At 36.9% G+C, this 21,577-nt stretch overlaps 1 protein-coding gene across 1 annotated transcript in view; it reads left to right on the top strand.

Moving 5' to 3' along the window:
• FAT4 (FAT atypical cadherin 4) overlaps nt 1-21,577 on the top strand; it is a 184,200-nt gene that overhangs the window by 64,634 nt on the left and 97,989 nt on the right. The window lies entirely within an intron of this gene.

Genomic DNA, 21,577 nt, shown 5'->3' with positions numbered 1-21,577 from the left:
GTTATTTGGAAGCATAAAACTTGTCTTGCCTTAGTTTGACAAATAATAAACTTTTTTAAGTGAGAACAAATTTTATTTTATTGACATGATTAAAAACGTGTTGTCAAAGAGAATGGAATATATTAACATGTTAAGCAACTTTTGAAAAGTGAATTAATAGATCATGAAACTTTGAGCTTTACAAATAGCTGAAGGGAAAATAGAAGCAAAAAGCAAGAGAGAAAGGGAAAGGTACACCCAACTAAACACAGAGTTCCAGGGAAGAGCAAGGAGAGACAAGGGGGCCTTCTTTAATGAACAAGGCAAAGAGATAGAGGAAAACAACTGAAGGGGAAAGACTAAAGATCTTTTCAAGAAAATTGGAAATATCTAAGGAACATTTCATCCAATAATGGGCACAATAAAGGACAGAAACAGTAAAGACCTAATATAGCAGAAGAGGTCAAGAAGAAATGGAAACAATACACAAAAGAACTATACAAAAATGATCTTAATGACCCAGATAACCAAGATGTTGCAGTCACTGACCCAGAGGCAGACATTCTGGAGTGTGAAGTCAAGTGGGACTTAGGAAGCACTGCTGTCAATAAAACTAGTAGAGGTGATGGAATTCCAGAAGAGTTATTTAAAATCCTGAAAGATGATGCTGTCGAAGTGTTCCACTCAATATGTCAGCAAATTTGGAAAACCAGCAGTGACCACATAACTGGAAAAGGTCAATCCTCATCCCAATTCCCAAGAAGGGCAGTAATAAAGAATGTTCAAGTCACCGGACTTGAATTCATTTCCCATACCAGTAAGGTTATGCTCAAAATCCTGCATGCTAGGTTCAGCATTATGTGAACTGAGAACTTCCAGATGTCCAAGCTGAGCTTAGAAAGGCAGAGGAACCAGAAGTCAAATGGCCAACTTTCACTGGATCATAGAGAAAGCAAGGGAATTCCAGGAAAAACATCTCCATTTGTTTTATTGACTATGCTAAAGCCTTTTTCTGTGTGGATCATAATACACTGTGGAAAACTCTTAAATAGTTGGAAGTACCAAACCATCTTACCTGTCTCCTGAGAAATCTATATGCTGGTCAAGAAGGAACTGTTATAACCTTGTATGGAGCAACTGAGTGGTTCAGGATTGAGAAAGGAGTATAGCAAGGCTGTTTGTTGTCACCCTGTTTGTTTAATGTATACACAGAACACATCATGAGAAATGCTGGGCTGGATGAGTTACAACCTGGAATCAAGACTGCCAGGAGAAATATCAACAACTTCAGATATATGGATGATACCACTCTAATGGCAGAAAGGAAGAGGAACTAACGAGTCTCTTGATGAGGGTGAAGGAGGAGAGTAAAAAAGATTTGGCTTAAAGCTCAATATTAAAGAAACTAAGATCATGGCATCTAGCCCCATCACTTCATGGAAAATAGAAGGGGAAAAGGTGGAAGCAGTGACAGATCTCCTCTTCTTAATCTCTAAAATCACTGTGAATGGTGACTGCAGCCATGAAATTAAAAAACGATTGCTTCTTAGCATGAAAGTTTTTACAAACCTAGAAAGGGCTTCCCTGGTGGCTCAGAGGGTAAAGCGTCTACCTGCAATGCAGGAGACCCGGGTTTGATCCCTGGGTCGGGAAGATCCCCTGGAGAAGGAAATGGTAACCCACTCCTGTATTCTTGCCTGGAGAATCCCAAGGACAGAGGAGCCTGGTGGGCTACAGTTCGTGGGGTCGCAAAGAGATACAACTGAGTGACTTCACTTTCACTTTCACTTTCACTTTCAGATAGTGTGTTAAAAAGCAAAGACACCACTTTGCTGATAAAGGTCTGCATAGTCAAGGCTATGGTCTTTCCAGTAGTCATGTACGGTTGTGAGAGCTGAATCATAAAGAAGGTAGAGCACTGAAGAATTGGTGCCTCAAACTGTGGTGCTGGAGAAGACTCTTGAGAGTCCCTTGGACAGCAAGGAGGTCAAACCAGTCAATCTTAGAGGAAACCAACCATGAATATTCACTGGAGGGACTGATGCTGAGGCTGCAATACTTTGGCCACCTGATGTAAACAGCCGATTCACTGGAAAAGACCCTGATGCTGGGCAAAATTGAAGGCAGGAGGAGAAGGGGACAACAGAGGATGAGATGGTTGGATGGCTTCCCTGATGCAATGCACATGAACTTGGGCAAACTCCAGGAGATGGTGACGGACAGGGAAGCCTGGTGTGCTGCAGTCCATGAAGTCATGAAGAGTCGGACATGACTTGATGACTGAACAATGACAACAACAGAGCTCTAAGGGCTTCCCTAGTGGCTCAGTGGGTGAAGAATCCACCTTCAATGCAGGAGACACAGGGGATGCGGGTTTGAACTCTGGGTTGGGAAGATCTCCTGGAGGAGGAATTGACACCCCACTCTAGTAAGTAAATTGTATATATTTAATCTTTCTCCTCACTGAATTTTGAATTTAATTCATATTTGTTATATTTTAAGGAATAAAATTTCTAACTTGTATTTCCTATGCTTTTATGGAGTTTATCCTTAGGGAAACTAGGTGGGTGAAGATGGTTATTTTTTAAAAAGACATAAAGTGAAAGAGATTACTTAGCTCTTATAAATATTATTAATGCATTAATAACATTAATGCAAATAAAAACATTAACTTACAAAGGTCATTTTTGTCACAATCAATAGTCTATTTTAAATTTTTAAAAATTTTTAGGAAATACTTTTAAAGGAAAGACTATACAGTGTAATGTACAAATGTTTATGGTGAAAAGAGAAATTTTATATGAAAAATTGCATGATGATTTTTTGTAATACACATAGAATATTAAAAATTGTCAATAATAACAGGTTTGACAATGCTTAATCACACTTTTGCAATAGGAAAACAGTTAATAATGACTATTAAAATAGTAGTTTATTCTCTTAAAAACCATTCTCTGATTAACTGAAAAAATACTCTCAGGCTTTAAAATCTAAATACAATCACTAGAGGAAAGGGATAGATTTCCAAAAAATTTATGAACATAAGCAGACTATGAGAATTCTATTAGTCTAGACAGGAGAACTGCACTGTTTCTTTTGTTTTTCTTATTAATTCTGACAGACTTAAAGTGTTTGCAATTCTACACTGCCAGGTTTACATAAAGTCCCATTCTTTTATATAGTTTAACTTTTGAATATTTACCATAGGTATAAAAATGCTTTAAAATGGGTTTTTAAAATGTTTCTCAAATATAAATGCAGAAAAAAACAAACAAACAAACTAGTAATGGAAAATTACCTGAAACTTTTTTCTTTTGTTTTGGTTTTAATGAAGAGAATATCTCTTTATTTGCAAAATAAAATCAAAACTTCTATTGATGTCATCCTACTCATAGTGTACAGTCATAAAATCACAAAGAGTGAGAGTATATTTGGACAAAATAATCAAACCATGTTACTTCATGGAGATGATTACTTGTGGTCAGTAGGTATTTATAATTGGCATATCTTTTTCATTACTCTTGAGTCTAATTTCTTATCTTAAAAAGTATACAGATTTTTACTGTATTTTGCACAATTTTTTCCCTATGGAGAGAGTATACTTCTGTAGCAGTTCAGTGATTTTAAGATGAAATTCTTTATAAAATATGACACATTAAAATTTTTGATACTGTTACTACACTGAAAAAAATGGTACTTTGGTTTTGACAATGAGAAACAAAAGACAGCCTTCCAAACTGAAATATTTTTTTAAAGAAAATGTGCTTTGCATTTCTTTATTGATCTTTTACATTTAAAAGTATCCTTTCCTATTAATTAGCTTTTACTTCAGTAAATATCAGGGGATCATTATTAGGATCTTTGCTACACAATGTATTGATAATTGTAATATTTGATGGTTCATCCCAACTAGTGTTCTCTGCTCTTAATTTTGCATATAAAATACCATTCTCTTCATTTTTACATATGTAACAACAAAATATGCTACCAGAATAATTATATTGACTTTAAAAACAGTGAATAAATGTATTAAGTGCTTACTGTATACTAGACACTATGGCAGAAACTAAACGTTCCTTTGAAGTTTAGAAGAAAACCACTCTGAATTCATGGAAAGAGGCTTTTAAAATAAAGCACAGTGCACTGCAAAAATTTTTACTTTGACAGTGATTTCAAAATTTTCAAATGTATTCTACATTTTAAATTAGATAAAACTTATATTCATTCTTGATTATTGATGAGTTAATGCTGTTTCATATGTTTAAAAATTGTTACCATTTTGAAGTAAAAAAAAAACTCTAAATGGGACTTCAATTTTAACATTGCAAAATACTTGTTTAAATATATATAAAGAAATATAAGCAATATAAACCATAAACTAACTAAAATGGAATAGAAGAGCCATAACTCAAAACATGGCTTTGCATAGAGTAGCAGAAATTTCTTTAAGGGTAAAAAGTAATGTGCAAAGGTGAAATGGGGCTAAAGGATCATTTTGGCATTGCCACAGTTCCATAAGAAAAGTTTAGCCAGGCCTCAGGTGGGCACTAGAAAACCACTAAAGGTGGGACCAAGCATTCATAGAAATTACATTGTCTCATTGTAGTTGTGCCACTGTTTTCTTATAGAGTTTACCATTTTCTTTCATAAATTTCTACCCTTTTAAGAAAGACAATTTCATTGACTCAACCCAGCCGTGATTTCTTTTTGAGTCAAGTATTCCAACCCTGTTCCTCTAATCTGGGGATTATGGGAGGGACAGGAGAGCTTGGGGATCATGTCTTGTTTTGCTTTGTCCTTCTAAAAGGGCATGGGTGTTAAGTAAGAGTGAGAAGTTATACAGGGTAGGAAGATTTGTTCATAAGTTCATAACATTAAAAATTACCCTATAATACTGAGCAGAATTCTCTGTGCTGCACAGTAGTAACCTAGTTGGTTACTCATTTTAAATATACCAGTGTGTGCCTGTCAATCCCAAACCTATTCCTTCCCCTCCACCCTTCCCCCTTGGTAACCGTAAGTTCATTCTCTTAGTCTATGTCTATTGGGAAAAGAATTTGAAAAAGAATAGATGCATGTGTATATATGTAATTGGGAAAAAAATGTTTTACAATCCTAGGGGGAAGAAGTCATTGAATTGTACACTTAAAAATGGGGGAATTTTATGACATATGAATTGTATCTCAATAAAATGACAGAATGATCTCTGTTCGTCTCCGAGGCAAACCATTCAATATCACAGTTATCCAAGTCTATGTCGCAACGAGTAATGCTGAAGAAACTGAAGAACGGTTTTATGAAGACCTACAAGATCTTTTAGAAGTAACACCCAAAAAAGATGTCCTTTTCATTATAGGGGACTGGAATGCAAAAGTAGGAAGTCAAGAAACACCTGGAGTAACAGGCAAATTTGGCCTTGGAATGCGGAATGAAGCAGGACAAAGACTAATAGAGTTTTGCCAAGAAAATGCACTGCTCATAGCAAACACCCTCTTCCAACAACACAAGAGAAGACTCTACACATGGACATCACCAGATGGTCAACACCAAAATCAGATTGATTATATTCTTTGCAGTCAAAGATGGAGAAGCTCTATACAGTCAACAAAAACAAGACCAGGAGCTGACTGTGGCTCAGATCATGAACTCCTTATTACCAAATTCAGACTCAAATTGAAGAAAGTAGGGAAAAGCACTAGACCATTCAGGTATGACCTAAGTCAAATCCCTTATGATTATACAGTGGAAGTGAGAAATAGATTTAAGGGCCTAGATCTGATAGATAGAGCGCCTGATGAACTATGGAATGAGGTTCGTGACATTGTACAGGAGACAGGGATCAAGACCATCCCCATGGGAAAGAAAGGCAAAAAAGCAAAATGGCTGTCTGGGGAGGCCTTACAAATAGCTGTGAAAAGAAGAGAGGCAAAAAGCAAAGGAGAAAAGGAAAAATATAAGCATCTGAATGCAGAGTTCCAAAGAAAAGCAGAAGAGATAAGAAAGTCTTCTTCAGTGACCAATGCAAAGAAATAGAGGAAAAGAACAGAATGGGAAAGACTAGAGATCTCTTCAAGAAAATTAGAGATACCAAGGGAACATTTCATGCAAAGATGGGCTCGATAAAGGACAGAAATGGTCTGGACCTATCAGAAGTAGAAGATATTAAGAAGATGTGGCAAGAATACACAGAAGAACTGTACAAAATAGATCTTCACGACCCAGATAATCATGGTGATGTGATCACTAATCTAGAGTCAGACATCTTGGAATGTGAGGTCAAGTGGGCCTTAGAAAGCATCACTACGAACAAAGCTAGTGGAGGTGATGGAATTCCAGTTGAGCTGTTTCAAATCCTGAAAGATGATGCTGTGAAAGTGCTGCACTCAATATGCCAGCAAGTTTGGAAAACTCAGCAGTGGCCACAGGACTGGAAAAGGTCAGTTTTCATTCCAATCCCAAAGAAAGGCAATGCCAAAGAATGCTCAAACTACCACACAATTGCACTCATCTCACATGCTAGTAAAGTAATGCTCAAAATTCTCCAAGCCAGGCTTCAGCAATACGTGAACTGTGAACTCTCTGATGTTCAAGCTGGTTTTAGAAAAGGCAGAGGAACTAGAGATCAAATTGCCAACATCTGCTGGATCATGGAAAAAGCAAGAGAGTTCCAGAAAAACATCTATTTCTGCTTTATTGACTATGCCAAAGCCTTTGACTGTGTGGATCACAAGAAACTGTGGAAAATTCTGAAAGAGATGGGTATACCAGACCACCTGACCTGCCTCTTGAGAAATCTGTATGCAGGTGAGGAAGCAACAGTTAGAACTGGACATGGAACAACAGACTGGTTCCAAATAGGAAAAGGAGTACATCAAGGCTGTATATTGTCACCTGCTTATTTAACTTATATGCAGAGTACATCATGAGAAACGCTGGACTGGAAGAAACACATGCTGGAATCAAGATTGCCGGGAGAAATATCAATAACCTCAGACATGCAAATGACACCACCCTTATGGCAGAAAGTGAAGAGGAACTAAAAAGCCTATTGATGAAAGTGAAAGTGGAGAGTGAAAAAGTTGGCTTCAAGCTCAACATTCAGAAAACGAAGATCATGGCATCTGGTCCCATCACTTCATGGGAAATAGATGGGGAAACAGTGGAAACAGTGGCAGACTTTATTTTTTGGGGCTCCAAAATCACTGCAGATGGTGACTGCAATCATGAAATTAAAAGACGCTTACTCCTTGGAAGAAAAGTTATGATCACCTTAGATAGTATATTCAAAAGGAGAGACATTACTTTGCCGACTAAGGTCCGTCTAGTCAAGGCTATGGTTTTTCCTGTAGTCATGTATGGATGTGAGAGTTGGACTGTGAAGAAGGCTGAGAGCCGAAGAATTGATGCTTTTGAACTGTGGTGTTGGAGAAGACTCTTGAGAGTCCCTTGGACTGCAAGGATATCCAACCAGTCCATTCTGAAGATCAACCCTGGGATTTCTTTGGAAGAAATGATGCTGAAGCTGAAACTCCAGTACTTTGGCCACCTCATGCGAAGAGTTGACTCATTGGAAAAAACTCTGATGGGGGGAGGGATTGGGGGCAGGAGGAGAAGGGGATGACAGAGGATGAGATGGCTGGATGGCATCACGGACTCGATGGACGTGAGTCTGAGTGAACTCCGGGAGATGGTGATGGACAGGGAGGCCTGGTGTGCTGCCATTCATGGTGTCACAGAGTCTGACAGGACTGAGGACTGAACTGAACTGAAAGCTGTTACTTTAAAAAGAAAAAAAAAAAAATCACCTAATAGTACAAGGTATACGACAGTTGTCAGTATACATTAACTTTTTTCTTCTTTTTGCTCCTCATGTTAAACAGAACAGTAATCCATTATTTAAAACATAAAAATTAAGTAAGATTTTCACTAAATGAATCTACTTTTTGGTATATGTGTCTGTTAGCTATTGTCACAGTAATGTTGCAAAACAAAGAGCCACACAGCCTCAAAGGACTGCTGTGTGCATGCCTGCTAAGTCACATCCAACTCCGTGTACCCCTTGCACTGTAGCCCACCAGGCTCCTCTGTCTGTGGGATTCTCCAAGAAAGAATACTGGAGTGGGTTGCCATGTCCTTCTCCAGGGGATCTTCCCAACCCAGGGACTGAACCCTCATCTCTTATGTCTCCTGCATTGGCAGGCAGGTTGTTTACCATCAGCACCACCTGGGAAGGACAAAGGACTAGCGCAATACACGTGGATTCTCATGCATCTCTGGGTAGGGGCTTCCTTGGTGCCTCAGAAGTAAAGAACTCTCTTGCTAATGCAGGAGACATGGGTTTGATCCTTGGGTCAGGAAGATCCCCTAGAGAAGGAACTAGCAACACATTCCAGTATTCTTGCCTGTAAAATCCAATGGACAGAGGAGCCTAGAGGGCTACAGTCCATGGGTTAACAAAGAGTCGGGCACAACTGAGCAGCTGAGCACACACACGTGTTTGAGTAGGCAGTTAGGTTGATCTAGGCTTGAGCTCAACTGGAAAGCCTGCTTCAGTCTATACATCTCTCAACGTCAATGCCTCCTCTATTCAACGTCTGTTGTCCCCTTTCTGGTACTAGTAAACTTGCATGGATATGGTATTCTAGTAACTATGGCAGAGGTACAAGAAGGCAAATAGCTTTCAAGTCTTTACTTGGATTGTATTTGTAAATATCCCACTAAATGAAATAATTATGGATGAACCCAAAGTCAAGAGGTGGAGAGAGAAACTCCCCATAAAGTTGGGAGGGACTGTGGAGTCACTTATAGGAAGGGGTGAAGAATTGGGATCAATAATTCGAACTACCGCAGCTAGTATCTTTAATATAAATCAAACTATGTTTCTATTTTGCAGCAGTCTTAATAGAAGAAGCCCTATCTATTTAAAAAAAATTACAGGATCTGTTATGTCAAAAAAAAGTGAGAAAAAATTTGGTAGAATATTTTTATTTGTTTTTCTTATACTAGCTTTTCCTTTTGAGGTATGTTTACCACGTTCAGATGAACAACTGTTGAAAAGTATACTCCAGGATGCTTTTCAGGGTGTTTGTTTTGAAGAATGGTATAAAAATTTCCATAAGTTTCATATGCAACCACAGATATTTTAACATGATCCTTTATCCTGCATTTACTTTTAGGCGTCCTTAAGAATCTGTTAAAATGCAGAAATTATGCAGTATTGATTTCAGGAAAAGTTGAAGTGGTTACACATGATTGCCTTTGCCTTAAAAGAAATCCTTATTTGGTTCTAATTTGAACAATATTGAAAGCACAACAAAACTAGCTTTTTATTATGTCACCACACATTTGGTGAGTTATGGAAAGCATTTTAAACCAGGAATGGAGTTAACTATGTCTTGTCCGCACTTCAAGCCATTCTTGTCATTTCTGGCTACTGTCCAAGCCTGCTTGTGACTCATACATATTTCTTTTCTGGTAAGAAATGCACTGAAATCCCAGAAACATATGCTGCTGACTGCTAGATGAGTTTTGGTGGTGAGAGATTAATGTAATTGCTTTTGTTTGAGAAGTATAATTGGTCACAGTTACATACATGTAGCTTATATGTAAAATATGTTGTTTTAAAACTCATTAAAGTAATTTTTACTTTGGTTTTAAAAGATAATGTTTTAAAAATCTAAAATATATATGCTTCCTTCTTTCCTCTTATTCTAGAATACTTGGAATGGAAAAAAGTACAAATTTATCTGAAATAAATGCAGATATCTAAATATACACAAAGCTTAATTTAAATGTCAGGTATAAAGTTTGAAATGACAAAGTATTTGTTAGCCTAAAATTTTAAAAAGGGGTATTCTAATTAATTCCCAAATTAAATGTTGCTTCCTCAAATATTATCAATGTTTCTTTTACTAAGCTGTTTTCTATTTAAAAATATAGTAAAATAATTTTTGCATGCCAAGTTGCTTCTGTCATGTCCAACTTTTTGCAACATTATGGACTGTAGCCCTCTAGGCTCCTCTATCCATGGGATTCTCCAGGCAAGAATATTGGAGTGGGTTGGACACCCTCCTCCAGGGGATCTTCCTGACCCAGGGATCGAACTTGTCTCAGGTCTCCTGCATTGATAGGCAGGTTCGTTACCACTAGTTCCACCTGGGAAGCCCAAATAACATTTAGTATATAACGTTTTACTGCTCAGCTTCTGTGAAATACATATTTTCTATTCTTTCTTGTCATTCAGAGAAAACCTATACTTAAATACAAAGATTCACTTTCTGATGATCCCTGAAACTTCAGTAAAGTTGGGTCCTGCAACAGACCTGTATTCTCAAGAATTTCTGGTTCATGTTTATGTGTAGCAGTGGCTCTAGTGATTTTTTTTCTACTCGGTTACATCTAGACCTTGCTGGTCTTTCATAATATAAAATCATAGGTCATTTTTCCGTAGTTTTATTTTCCCCATTTTCTTCAAGATTTCAGTTTCAGAAGTACAGAAATACCACCAAGATGAGACAGTACACTATTGTTATAGGTACCATAGACTCTTGTGAAAAAGTTTGGTTATACATCATAAATAAATAAATACCTCAAAGCATTGTTTGCAGAGTATGACCGGACCTTGCATACCTATGCAGTCCAAACATTACATTCCTGACATTTAGGACTTTTAGATGTAAACTGTTCTTTGCTAGGGCTCTCTCATAACTAAAATATGAGTCACTTGCAAACCATAATAGATTTTGGCTCTGCAACATGATGAAGTGTTCTGGATGTAGTGACACATTTTGCCGAGACTCATGGCAGCAGAATTCCCAGTGGTCACCCAAAATAGGGAAAGAAATGAAGAATAAAATTAAAGGAAATATGCAAACCCTGGCATCATCCTTTCATGGCAATACAGCTCTATTCTTGTTGTTAAGAGGTGGAAGTGCTTGGAGATTAAACTCGTAAATGATAGTGCAAGTAGGTGTTGAATTTTCTTGTTCTTAAAGACTGAACTTAACCTCATACTTGAAATTTTAAAAAGAAGTGAGATATGTGCCCTTCCAAATGAAGTTATGTGATTAGTTCTACCAAAAAGCTAATGTAGAATGCCAAGCTTTCTGCTGAGATGTAATTAAACCTTTTGCTATATTAGTTGCTCAGTCGTCTCCAACTCTGTATGCAATCCCATAGACTGTAGCCTGCCAGGCTCCTCTGTCCATGGAACTCTAGGCAAGATTACTGGAGTGGGTTGCCATTCTCTTCTCCAGGGGATCTTCCTGACCCAGAGATTGAACCCTGGTCTCCTGCATTGCAGGCAGATACTTTACCATATGAATCACCAAGGAAGCCCTTCTATCTCATCTCAGTGTATATACAGGATTTAACATAAATTTACTAAATAAAGCCTTGTCACTGGAAGCCAATATAACATGCAAAATATGTCAGTCCCACTGACTTGAGTGAATCACATAGTATTTGGCTTTATTTGAAGTGAGCGAATGGGAAGTTATTGCCAAACATTTAAAATTTAAGTTTGATTATTTGCTTGAGCCACGGCTTTCATATTTCTAGCCTGATGTCTTTTTTTAATGAATGTTGCTTTTGATTTCCAAGTTTAAAGTCAAGTCATAGAAACTTTCTTTGCATACACAACCCAGACGTCCCCCAGAACAGAGCCTTTCACTGCAATGCAGGCAGACTCATGTTCACACACAGCCTCCTCTCAGACAGGAAAGGTGGAGTTTTCCTTTTCAGAGCCAAAGGAAGTGACAGCTCAGGGGTGATGGTTGTACTGATCTTGGTGTGGATTTCAAATTGGTTAATTTGCTTTCAATTTCAACTCCTCACTTGAACCTCCATACAGAAAAATTAAATGCTAGATTTCAGCATTTTGTTTCACTCTGATGAAATAAAAATTGTTTTGAGTGTAAGATTAGACTTTGTCCTCACTCAATTGCAGTAGCACCAACACAGTATAAAGTAAGGCATCATTTAGCAAAGTGTTATTGGAGTGACATTGTAATAACCTATTAAGGGTAATGCACATTTGAATGACTGCAATTATTTTTGTAGGTTTATTCATGACTTTGTGATGTTTAGTGTAGTTGTTTCTGAAACAGTGATGGGCATTTCATAGGATTCTATATTCTAGTCTTCCAGGTGGGAGACTTCCTGAATTGTTATTGTATATGTTTTTACAACAGATGGTTTTTCTGAAGTTGTTTTAAATCATCTGAGTATAAAGTTATTGAATTATCATCAAATATGATTTTATGTCATAAATTATAGATGATAACATGATGGGGACACAAGAACTAGGAAATCAATGGGATTGGATTGATACTAAATATTATTGTAATATAGGTCAATGTTGATATATACATTTTTTATATACCAGTGTTTGTGTGTGTGTGTTAGTTGCTTAGTCCTGTCCAACTCTGTGACCCCATGGACCATACCCCACAAGGGGCCCCTGTCCATGGAATTCTCCAGGCAAGAATACTGGAGTGGGTATCCATTCCTTTCTCCAGAGGATCTTCCCAACCCAGAGATCGAACCCAAGTCTCCTGCTTTACTGCCTGAGACACAAAGGAAGCCCATGCCAGTAACATACTAAATTTTTTAAAAGTTGCTGAACCTGTGACTCTAATAAAATGTCAACTAACCTGGGTTTGCTTTGAAAACAAATATTTCTGGAGAAAAAGTTGTATGCGAGAGATGGATAAGTTGTGAGAATGCAAAAATAAAGAAGACAATTTCTGACCTCAAAATTCTGAAAGTCACAAATTTGAACAGTATAAATTATCTGTTAGCCTGAGAAGTTTTCCAAATGACCAATTTCTGTAATTTGTAAATGTATTAAAGAAATCGGAGCAAAAATACTACTGGTGAAATAAATAATTATTGGCAGACTTGTTAATTAAAAGATTGTTTAAATACAACTTGGTGGCATTATCATAGTGTTTTTGGAGGTAATACATGTGAAGTCTAAGCATTATTTTTGGTGCAATGCTTTGCCACAATTCATATGGTAATAGTTATATTTGAGAAATTTGGAGTGTCAGTTTCATGAAAATAAAAAGGCAATAAAGTAAATAATTATATTTGGCACTAACAAAAAGCAACTGATCAAGTACTATTTGCTGTGATACGTCTTCTTTTACTGTTTTATAGTATATGTATTTTATGTCTGTCTCACAAACCATTTAAATCTTTGTCATTTTTGAAAATGATTCTTATTGCATCTTTTGAGAAAAATGACTTCTTTTTTATTTTTTAGTTTAAAATTATTTATTTTAATTGGAGGCTAATTACTTTACAATATTGTATTGGTTTTGCCATACGTCAACATAAATCCACCACGGGTGTACATGTGTTCCCCATCCTGAACCCCCCTCCCTCCTCCCTCCATGTGCCATCCCTCTGGGGCATCCCAGTGCACCAACCCCATGCATCCTATATCCTGCATCAAACCTGGACTGGCAATTCATTTCTTGTATGATATTATACATGTTTCAGTGCCATTCTCCCAAATCATCCCACCCTCGCCCTCTCCCACAGAGTCCAAAAGACTGTTCTATACATCTGTGTCTCTTTTGCTGTCTCGCATACAGGGTTATTATTACCATCTTTCTAAATTCCATATATATGCATTAGTATACTGTATTGGTGTTTTTCTTTCTGGCTTACTTCACTCTGTATAATAGGCTCCAGTTTCATCCACCTCATTAGAACTGATTCAAATGTATTCTTTTTAATGGCTGAGTAATATTCCATTGTGTATATGTACCACAGCTGCTGATGGACATCTAGGCTGCTTCCATGTCCTGGCTATTATAAACGGTGCTGCAATGAACATTGGGGTACATGTGTCTCTTTCAGTTCTGGTTTCCTCAGTGTGTATGCCCAGCAATGGGATTGCAGGGTCATAAGGCAGTTCTATTTCCAGTTTTTTAAGGAATCTCCACACTGTTCTCCATAGTGACTGTACTAGTTTGCATTCCCACCAATAGTGTAAGAGGGTTCCCTTTTCTCAACACCCTTTCCAGCATTTATTGCTTGTAGACTTTTGGATCACAGCCATTCTGACTGTCATGAAATGGTATCCCACTGTACTTTTGATTTGCATTTCTCTGGTAATGAGTGATGTTGAAGCATCTTTTCATGTGTTTGTTAGCCATCTGTATGTCTTCTTTGGAGAAATGTCTATTTAGTTCTTTGGAAATAAAAGCAAAAATAAACAAATGTTCATGGATTGGAAGAATCAATATAGTGAAAATGAGTATACTAACCAAAGCAATCTATAGATTCAATGCAATCCCTATCAAGCTACCAGCCGTATTTTTCACAGAGCAGGAACAAATAATTTCACAATTTGTATGGAAATACAAAAATACAAAATTTGTTTATTTTTGCTTTTATTTCCAATATTTTGGGAGGTGGGTCATAGAAGATCCTGCTGTGATTTATGTCGGAGAGTGGTTTGCCTATGTTCTCCTCTAGGAGTTTTATAGTTTCTGGTCTTACATTTTTTGATTGGGTTGTTTATTTTTCTGGAATTGAGCTTCAGGTGTTGCTTGTATATTTTTGAGATTAGTGGTTTGTCAGTTGCTTCATTTGCTATTATTTTCTCCCATTCTGAAGGCTGTCTTTTCACTTTGCTTAGAGTTTCCTTTGTTGTGCAGAAGCTTTTAATTTTAATTAGGTCCCATTTGTTTATTTTTGCTTTTATTTCTGATATTCTGGGAGGTGGGTCATACAAGATCCTGCTGTGATTTATGTTGGAGAGTGTTTTGCCTATGTTCCCCTCTAGGAGTTTTATAGATTCTGGTCTTACATTTAGATCTTTAATCCATTTTGAGTTTATTTTTGTGTATAGTGTTAGAAAGTGCTCTAGTTTCATTCTTTTACAAGTGGTTGACCAGTTTTCCCAGCACCACTTGTTAAAGAGATTGTCTTTTCTCCATTGTATATTCTTGCCTCCTTTGTCAAAGATAAGGTGTCCATAGGTGCATGGATCTATCTCAGGGCTTTCTGTTTTGTTCCATTGATCTACATTTCTGTCTTTGTGCCAATGCCATACTGTCTTGATGACTGTGGCTTTGTAGTAGAGCCTGAAGTCAGGCAGGTTGATTCCTCCAGTTCCATTCTTCTTTCTCAAGATTGCTTTGGCTACTCGAGGTTTTTTGTATTTTCATACAAATTGTGAAATTATTTGTTCCTGCTCTGTGAAAAATACTGCTGGTAGCTTGATAGGGATTGCATTGAATCTATAGATTGCTTTGGATAGTATACTCATTTTCACTATGTTGATTCTTTCAATCCATGAACATGGTATATTTCTCCATCTATTAGTGTCCTCTTTGATTTCTTTCACCAGTGTTTTATAGTTTTCTATGTATAGGTCTTTAGTTTCTTTAGGTAGATATATTCCTAAGTATTTTATTCTTTTCGTTGCAATGGTGAATGGAATTGTTTCCTTAATTTCTTTATTTTCTCATTATTAGTGTATAGGAATGCAAGGGATTTCTGTGTGTTGATTTTATTACTATTTTATTGGAGTATGAATGCTTTACAATTTTGTGTTGGTTTCTGCTGTATAACAAAATGAATCAGCTGTATATATCACCTCACACTGGTCAGAATGGCAATCATCAAAAAATCTACACACAGTATATGTTGGAGAGTGAGTGGAGAAAAGGGAACCCTCTTGCGCTGCTGATAGGAATGCAATTTGATAAAACTTCTATGGAGAATAGTATGAAGGTTCCTTAAAAAAGAAAAATAGAATTATCCTATGATAGTTCTATTGCTGGATAGCCCAGCAATTCCATTACTGGGCATTTATGCTGAGAAAACCATATTTCAAAAGGACACAAGTATCCCAGTGTTCATCACAGCACTATTTATAATGGCCAGGACATGGAAGAAATAGTTTCTTTATAGACATTTTCAAAGCAATAACTTTTAGTGCTATCTCCAGGGAAAGTCTGAGTGCAGGATGAGAAGGGGGTGTCAGGGGATGAGATGGTTTGGATGGCATCACCAACTCAATGCACATGAATTTGAGCAAACTCTGGGGGAGAGTGAAGTGCTGCAGTCCATAGGGTCACAAAAAGTCATACACAACTGAGTGACTGAACAACAACAATTAGATAATTTAGCTATAGTTTCTTTACTTGCAGTGTGTACCTACCACCTATCTGCTGATTAATAGTCTTGCAGTGGCATCACTTAGGCAAACCTTCACAGATTATTTTCCATTAATATGAATATAAAGGAACTTAAAGTGAGCAAGCATGTGGAAAAATAGTATTTGTAGGATAGTTAATCAAACATTAATTTTTTAAAAAAATTAATTTTCTCTACACATCAAATGCATTTTTTTTTTTTGGAACACTCACTGTCTTTGACAAAGATTAGAGGGAGTGGTCTAAGGCATATTATGCTGCTTCCTCCCCAGACCTGTCCACAGATCTCTGCAAAAATCAGTGGGCTGGAGTTAAGAGTCTGACTGTTGTTTTTTCTTAGATAAATGACCTGACAGTTCAGTGCCTTGCTTTTGACTGGGAGATGAACTTGATGATATCTGGGATTCTAAGAATTTTGATATTACTTCTTGCAAATGCATAGATTTCTATTTCTATTTTCTAAGTCTACTCCAGTCTATTTTGTCTCATCACAGCAATGATTTGAAACAACAGGCCAGTGTTACAGCTCACACAGGCAGGATTTTATTAGGCAGACAGCAGAAAGTACACACCCAAGACATGAGAGCTAGTGGACCCTGTAGGAGTGGCCTCAACCCTGCTTGGGTTCCCTTTTTATACTTTTTGTTCCCCTCCCTGGAGCCTGATTGGTTCTGTCTTATACAAAATAGGGCTTGTGTCCACCACCTATCAGGAAGGGAGCATGTTTGGGTGTGTTTTTTCCCATCCAAGGTTCCCATTCCAGTCCTTGGATTTTCTTCCTTTGTCTCTTTTCCTGGGCTTTTTCTAGCTGACATTTTTGGACTCCTTTTTTCCTACTTAGACTATGTAACATAATCTTTTGTAGTACTAAAAGCTATGCAGTAGTTCTGTGTATGTATTTTAAAAGAATCAAATGCATTTATCAACATTCTTCAGTTTAGGAATTATATTTTAGACAATTTTTATAATCAGATAATTTATAAATAAGCCATTCATAGCCATTATCTGCATTATTTAAAGTTATCTGATTTGTACAGAAAGGACTCTTTAAAATTATAGTGTCTTAATTAATACCTCTAGATAACTTATTATTATATTTAATAAACTATATTTTCTTTCTAGATATCTTCTCTAAATTGTTAATGTTTGATTCTTGTGTTTTATATGACAATATTTTAAAAAACCATACCAAATCTTAGTCCAAAATGAGGGTAATAAAGAAATAAGACTCTTAGGTTGATGGGGGATCCAAGACAGTGAGCCAAGTACATGTTAGAATCTGGACTCATCAGGAAAAATGGTAACTTCCAAGGGCAAGATAGAGGACTGCTTGAAGAATTACCCATGGTGTATGGGACTAACTGCTTGGAATCAAGATGTCAACTGTGTATTTTCCAAACAGATGTTTCTATTTGTACATATTTCCATGGTCAGACTTCATTTATTCCCCACAAGAGATGGTGGCCTGTCTTATTTTCTTATATATTTGCTGTATAGTGACTAACATATACCTTTTATGTAATAGAGTCTAAAAGATTAAATGAATAAATATGGGAATCAGTGACCACTTCATAGGCAAACAGTGTTCATGATCTTGGAACTCTTGGTAGAAACCAAAGAACTTACACACTGATTCAGAAGTGAAGGGATTGCCAGATGAAATCTACTACACCAGTAAGTTCAGATCGCCTCCTCTTGGTTATTCATACTCTTGGCTAGTGAGGGAATCTAGAGAAGTCATGCTGAAAGTTTTTGAGGAATACTTGAGAAATTGTGAAGTGGAGCAGAGAGACTGGAAAATTAGAGAGAATATCTAGATTTTTCTTTGAAGAAGAATACAAAGTTACAGTTTTTTGATTGGCAAGCTGATACAGATTTTGGAAAAAGCATAGCCTGACCTATTAAACTGATGACCTCTGGTGTCTTTAATCAAAATATAACATTTATATATATCAACATCCAATGATGAAATGTCCTAGATCTGTGTCTATAACTGGTAGACTATAGATATATTCAGAAATGTTTAGTTTTGAGTCTATTAATATTTAACTAAGTTTATTCTTGCTAATAAAGACAGAAACAATTTTTTGTACCTGAAATGATGGAGTTGGCCAAAATTTCATAGAGCATACATGGTCACAGATTCCTAGCACTAAATCTAGGGATCACCCAGCTGATTCATTTTTAATTCTGACAAAGATTTATAGACTGACCCAAGATTATATGGCTAGTTGGTTCATATGTAAGTGATCCAAATTGCAGACAGGAATAATATGCACATTTATAAAAATATATTTATAAAGCTGTGACATACTTTTCAAATATGATTCATTATGTTTATTGAAAACACATGCCTAAAGAGAGAGAGGGGTGTGCTTATATATAGAGAGATAGACAGGTGCATTGTAGTAAAGGAAACTTACTACTGACTTACTAGCTCTCTGACATTGGATAATTACTTAACCTGTGTGCATTGGATAACTCATTTCTCTAATGGGAAGATAATAGTACTCGCCTCATAGGGCTATTTTAAGGATTTTTTATGCATTTATGTGTGTGTGTGTATATGAATGTGCACATACATATAACTTACAACAGGGTTTGGTACATTCGTGTTCGTTATAACTATTAAAATATAGAAAGGTCTTGTTTAATTCATGCACTCATCATCCATAATGAAGAATTACTATATGTAACATGTTTCTACTATAGAATCTACCATACCTAATAAACTGGATTTAGAAAAGGCAGAGGAACCAGTGATCAAGTTGCCAACATCTCTTGGATCATAGGTAAAGCAAGAGAGTTCCAGAAAAATATCTATTTCTGTTTCATTGACCATGATAAAGCCTTTGACTGTATGGATCACAACAAACTGTGGAAAATTCTTAAAGAGATAGAAGTACCAGGCTACCTTAATTGCCTTCTGAGAAACCTGTATACAGGTCAAGAAGCAATGATTAGAACAGGACATGGAACAATGGACAGATTCCAAACTGGGAAAGGAGTATGTTAAGAGTGTGTACTGTCACCTTGCTTATTGAACTTATATGCAGAGTACATCATGTAAAATGCCAGGCTGGATGAAGCATAAGCTAGAATCAAGATTGGCAGAAGAAATATCAATAACCTCAGATATGCAGATGACACCACCCTTATGGTAGAAAGGGAAGAGGAACTAAAGAGCCTCTTGTTGAGGTGCAAGAGGAGAGTGAATAAGCTGGATTAAACCTCAACATTCAAAAAACTAAGATCATGGCATCCAGTCCCATCACTTCATGGCAAATGGATGGGGAAACAATGGTAACAGTGATAGACTTTATATTTTGGGGCTCCAAAATCACTGCAGATGGTGACTGCAGCCATGAAATTAAAAGACACTTGCTCCTTGGAAGAAAAGCTATGACCAACCTAGACAGCATATTAAAAAGCAGAGACATAACTTTGCCAACAAAGGTTCCTATAGTTTAATGTATGTTTTTTTCAGTAGTCATGTATGGATATGAGAGTTGGATAATAAAGAAAGCTGAGTGCTGAAGAATTGGTGCTTTTGAACTGTGGTGTTAGAGAAGACCCTTGAGAGTCCCTTGGACTGCAAGGAGATCAAACCAGTCAATCCTAAAGGAAACCAATTCTGAATATTCATTGGAAGGGCAAAGGCTGAAACTGAAGCTCCAATAGTTTGACCACCTGATGTGAAGAGCTGACTCATTAGAAAAGACCCTGATGCTAGGAAAGATTGGACACTACTGAGCGACTGAACACAGATGCATATATGAGTGTGTGTGTATCTAAGTGTATGTGAATGTGTGTGTGTGTGTGTAGAGAAGAACACTAAATTGAGGATAAAGAGAATCCAGAATGACACCAATTAAACATGACATCAAAGATATATCAGGACCTGTACCACACACTAGAAGTACATTGTTGTTCAGTCTCTCAGTTGTGTCTGACTCTTTGTGACCCCATGGACTGCAGCACACCAGGCCCTCACTGTCCTTCATCATCTCCCAGAGCTTTCTGAAACACGTGCCCATTAAGTTGGTGATGCCATGCAACCATCTCATCTTCTGTTGTTCCTTTCTCTTCCTGCCTTCAACCTTTCCCAGCATCAGGGTCTTTTCTGAGTCAGTTTTTTGCATCAGGTGGTCAAAGATTTGGAGCTTCAGCCTCAGCATCAGTCAGTCCCTCCAATGATATTCAGAATTTATTTCCTCTAGGGTTGACTGGTTTGATCTCCTTGCAGTCCAAGAGACTCTCAGGAGTCATATTCTATCACAAATACAGTCCGTCCAGGGCTCTAAGGAATGCCTAGTTCTGTTCTGATAACTTAAAAACCAAGATCTACTTTTCATTGAAAGCTTCCCCTGTGATAAGCATTTTGCTAGTATCATCAGGGTTTAGTCTTCATAAAATGCTCTAAGATACATTATTATCCCAATTTTAAGATAAGGAGAGTGAGGCTCAAAGAAATCAAGTGCTCAAATTTCCCCAGTTAATAAGTGCAGAGACAGAATCTAAACTCTGGTTGTTCTAATTCAGAAACTCATGTTATTTACAACTTTGCAAGGAAATTGGAAATTCTTCTTACAAGCTGCAGTTTTAATGATCTCGATCTCTTTTAAAGGCAGTGATGTAGAGAATGGTGTTAGGCAAAAGCAAAATAGCAGATTTCTAACTACTAAGGCTGCCCTAACCATTTCCTAGATCAATCTGAGACATTAGCTATGATCAAAACTGTCCTGTTAAGTGGTGGAACTACAATAATGACTTAGTACTGAATTCTGTATATTGTTTTTTGCATTTCTCTTTTCATCAATTGCTCATCCATTTATTTGTCTAGCTCTCCTGTATTTCCCACTCATTTTTTGCCAGAGAATACTGACAATCCTATTTACTACCTCTCCTTCCACCCTTTCCTCTTCCTGGAAAAGAAAAAACTAGAATTATTTTGCTGTCTCCTAATATTCACTCTCATCACTCTTGATCTGATGGAGTTTTTACAGTATAACTATAAAAGATGACATTTCATCCTAGAAGAAAAATGTCCTGGTTACATCCAAGCTAAATGGGTGGATGGACTTTCCTCCGTGACTTAATTTTGTGATCCAACTGGGGAAATTTTCAGTTTTATTAGCAGTTGTCCCCCTTTTTCTTATCAGATATTCAGCTTTTAGCACCTAACTCAAAAGATAAAACACATGGTTTGAAGTTATTATTTAATAGTCACAGATTGTTCTTTCTAAACAATTTTCTTAGGTTTTTTTTTTTTTTTTTTTGAAAGTTACTCAGTTGTGTCTGACTTTGCAACCCCATGAATTCTCCAGGCAAGAATACTAGAGTGGGTAGCCTTTCCCTTCTCCAGGGAATTTTCCCAACCCAGGGACTGAACCCAGGTCTCCCACGTTGCAGGCAAATTC

This window comes from Budorcas taxicolor, chromosome 17 (genome assembly GCF_023091745.1).
Source record: "Budorcas taxicolor isolate Tak-1 chromosome 17, Takin1.1, whole genome shotgun sequence".
Lineage (NCBI taxonomy): Eukaryota > Metazoa > Chordata > Mammalia > Artiodactyla > Bovidae > Budorcas > Budorcas taxicolor.
Note: the sequence above shows the minus strand (reverse complement) of the source record. Positions and strands in the feature narration are given on the sequence as shown.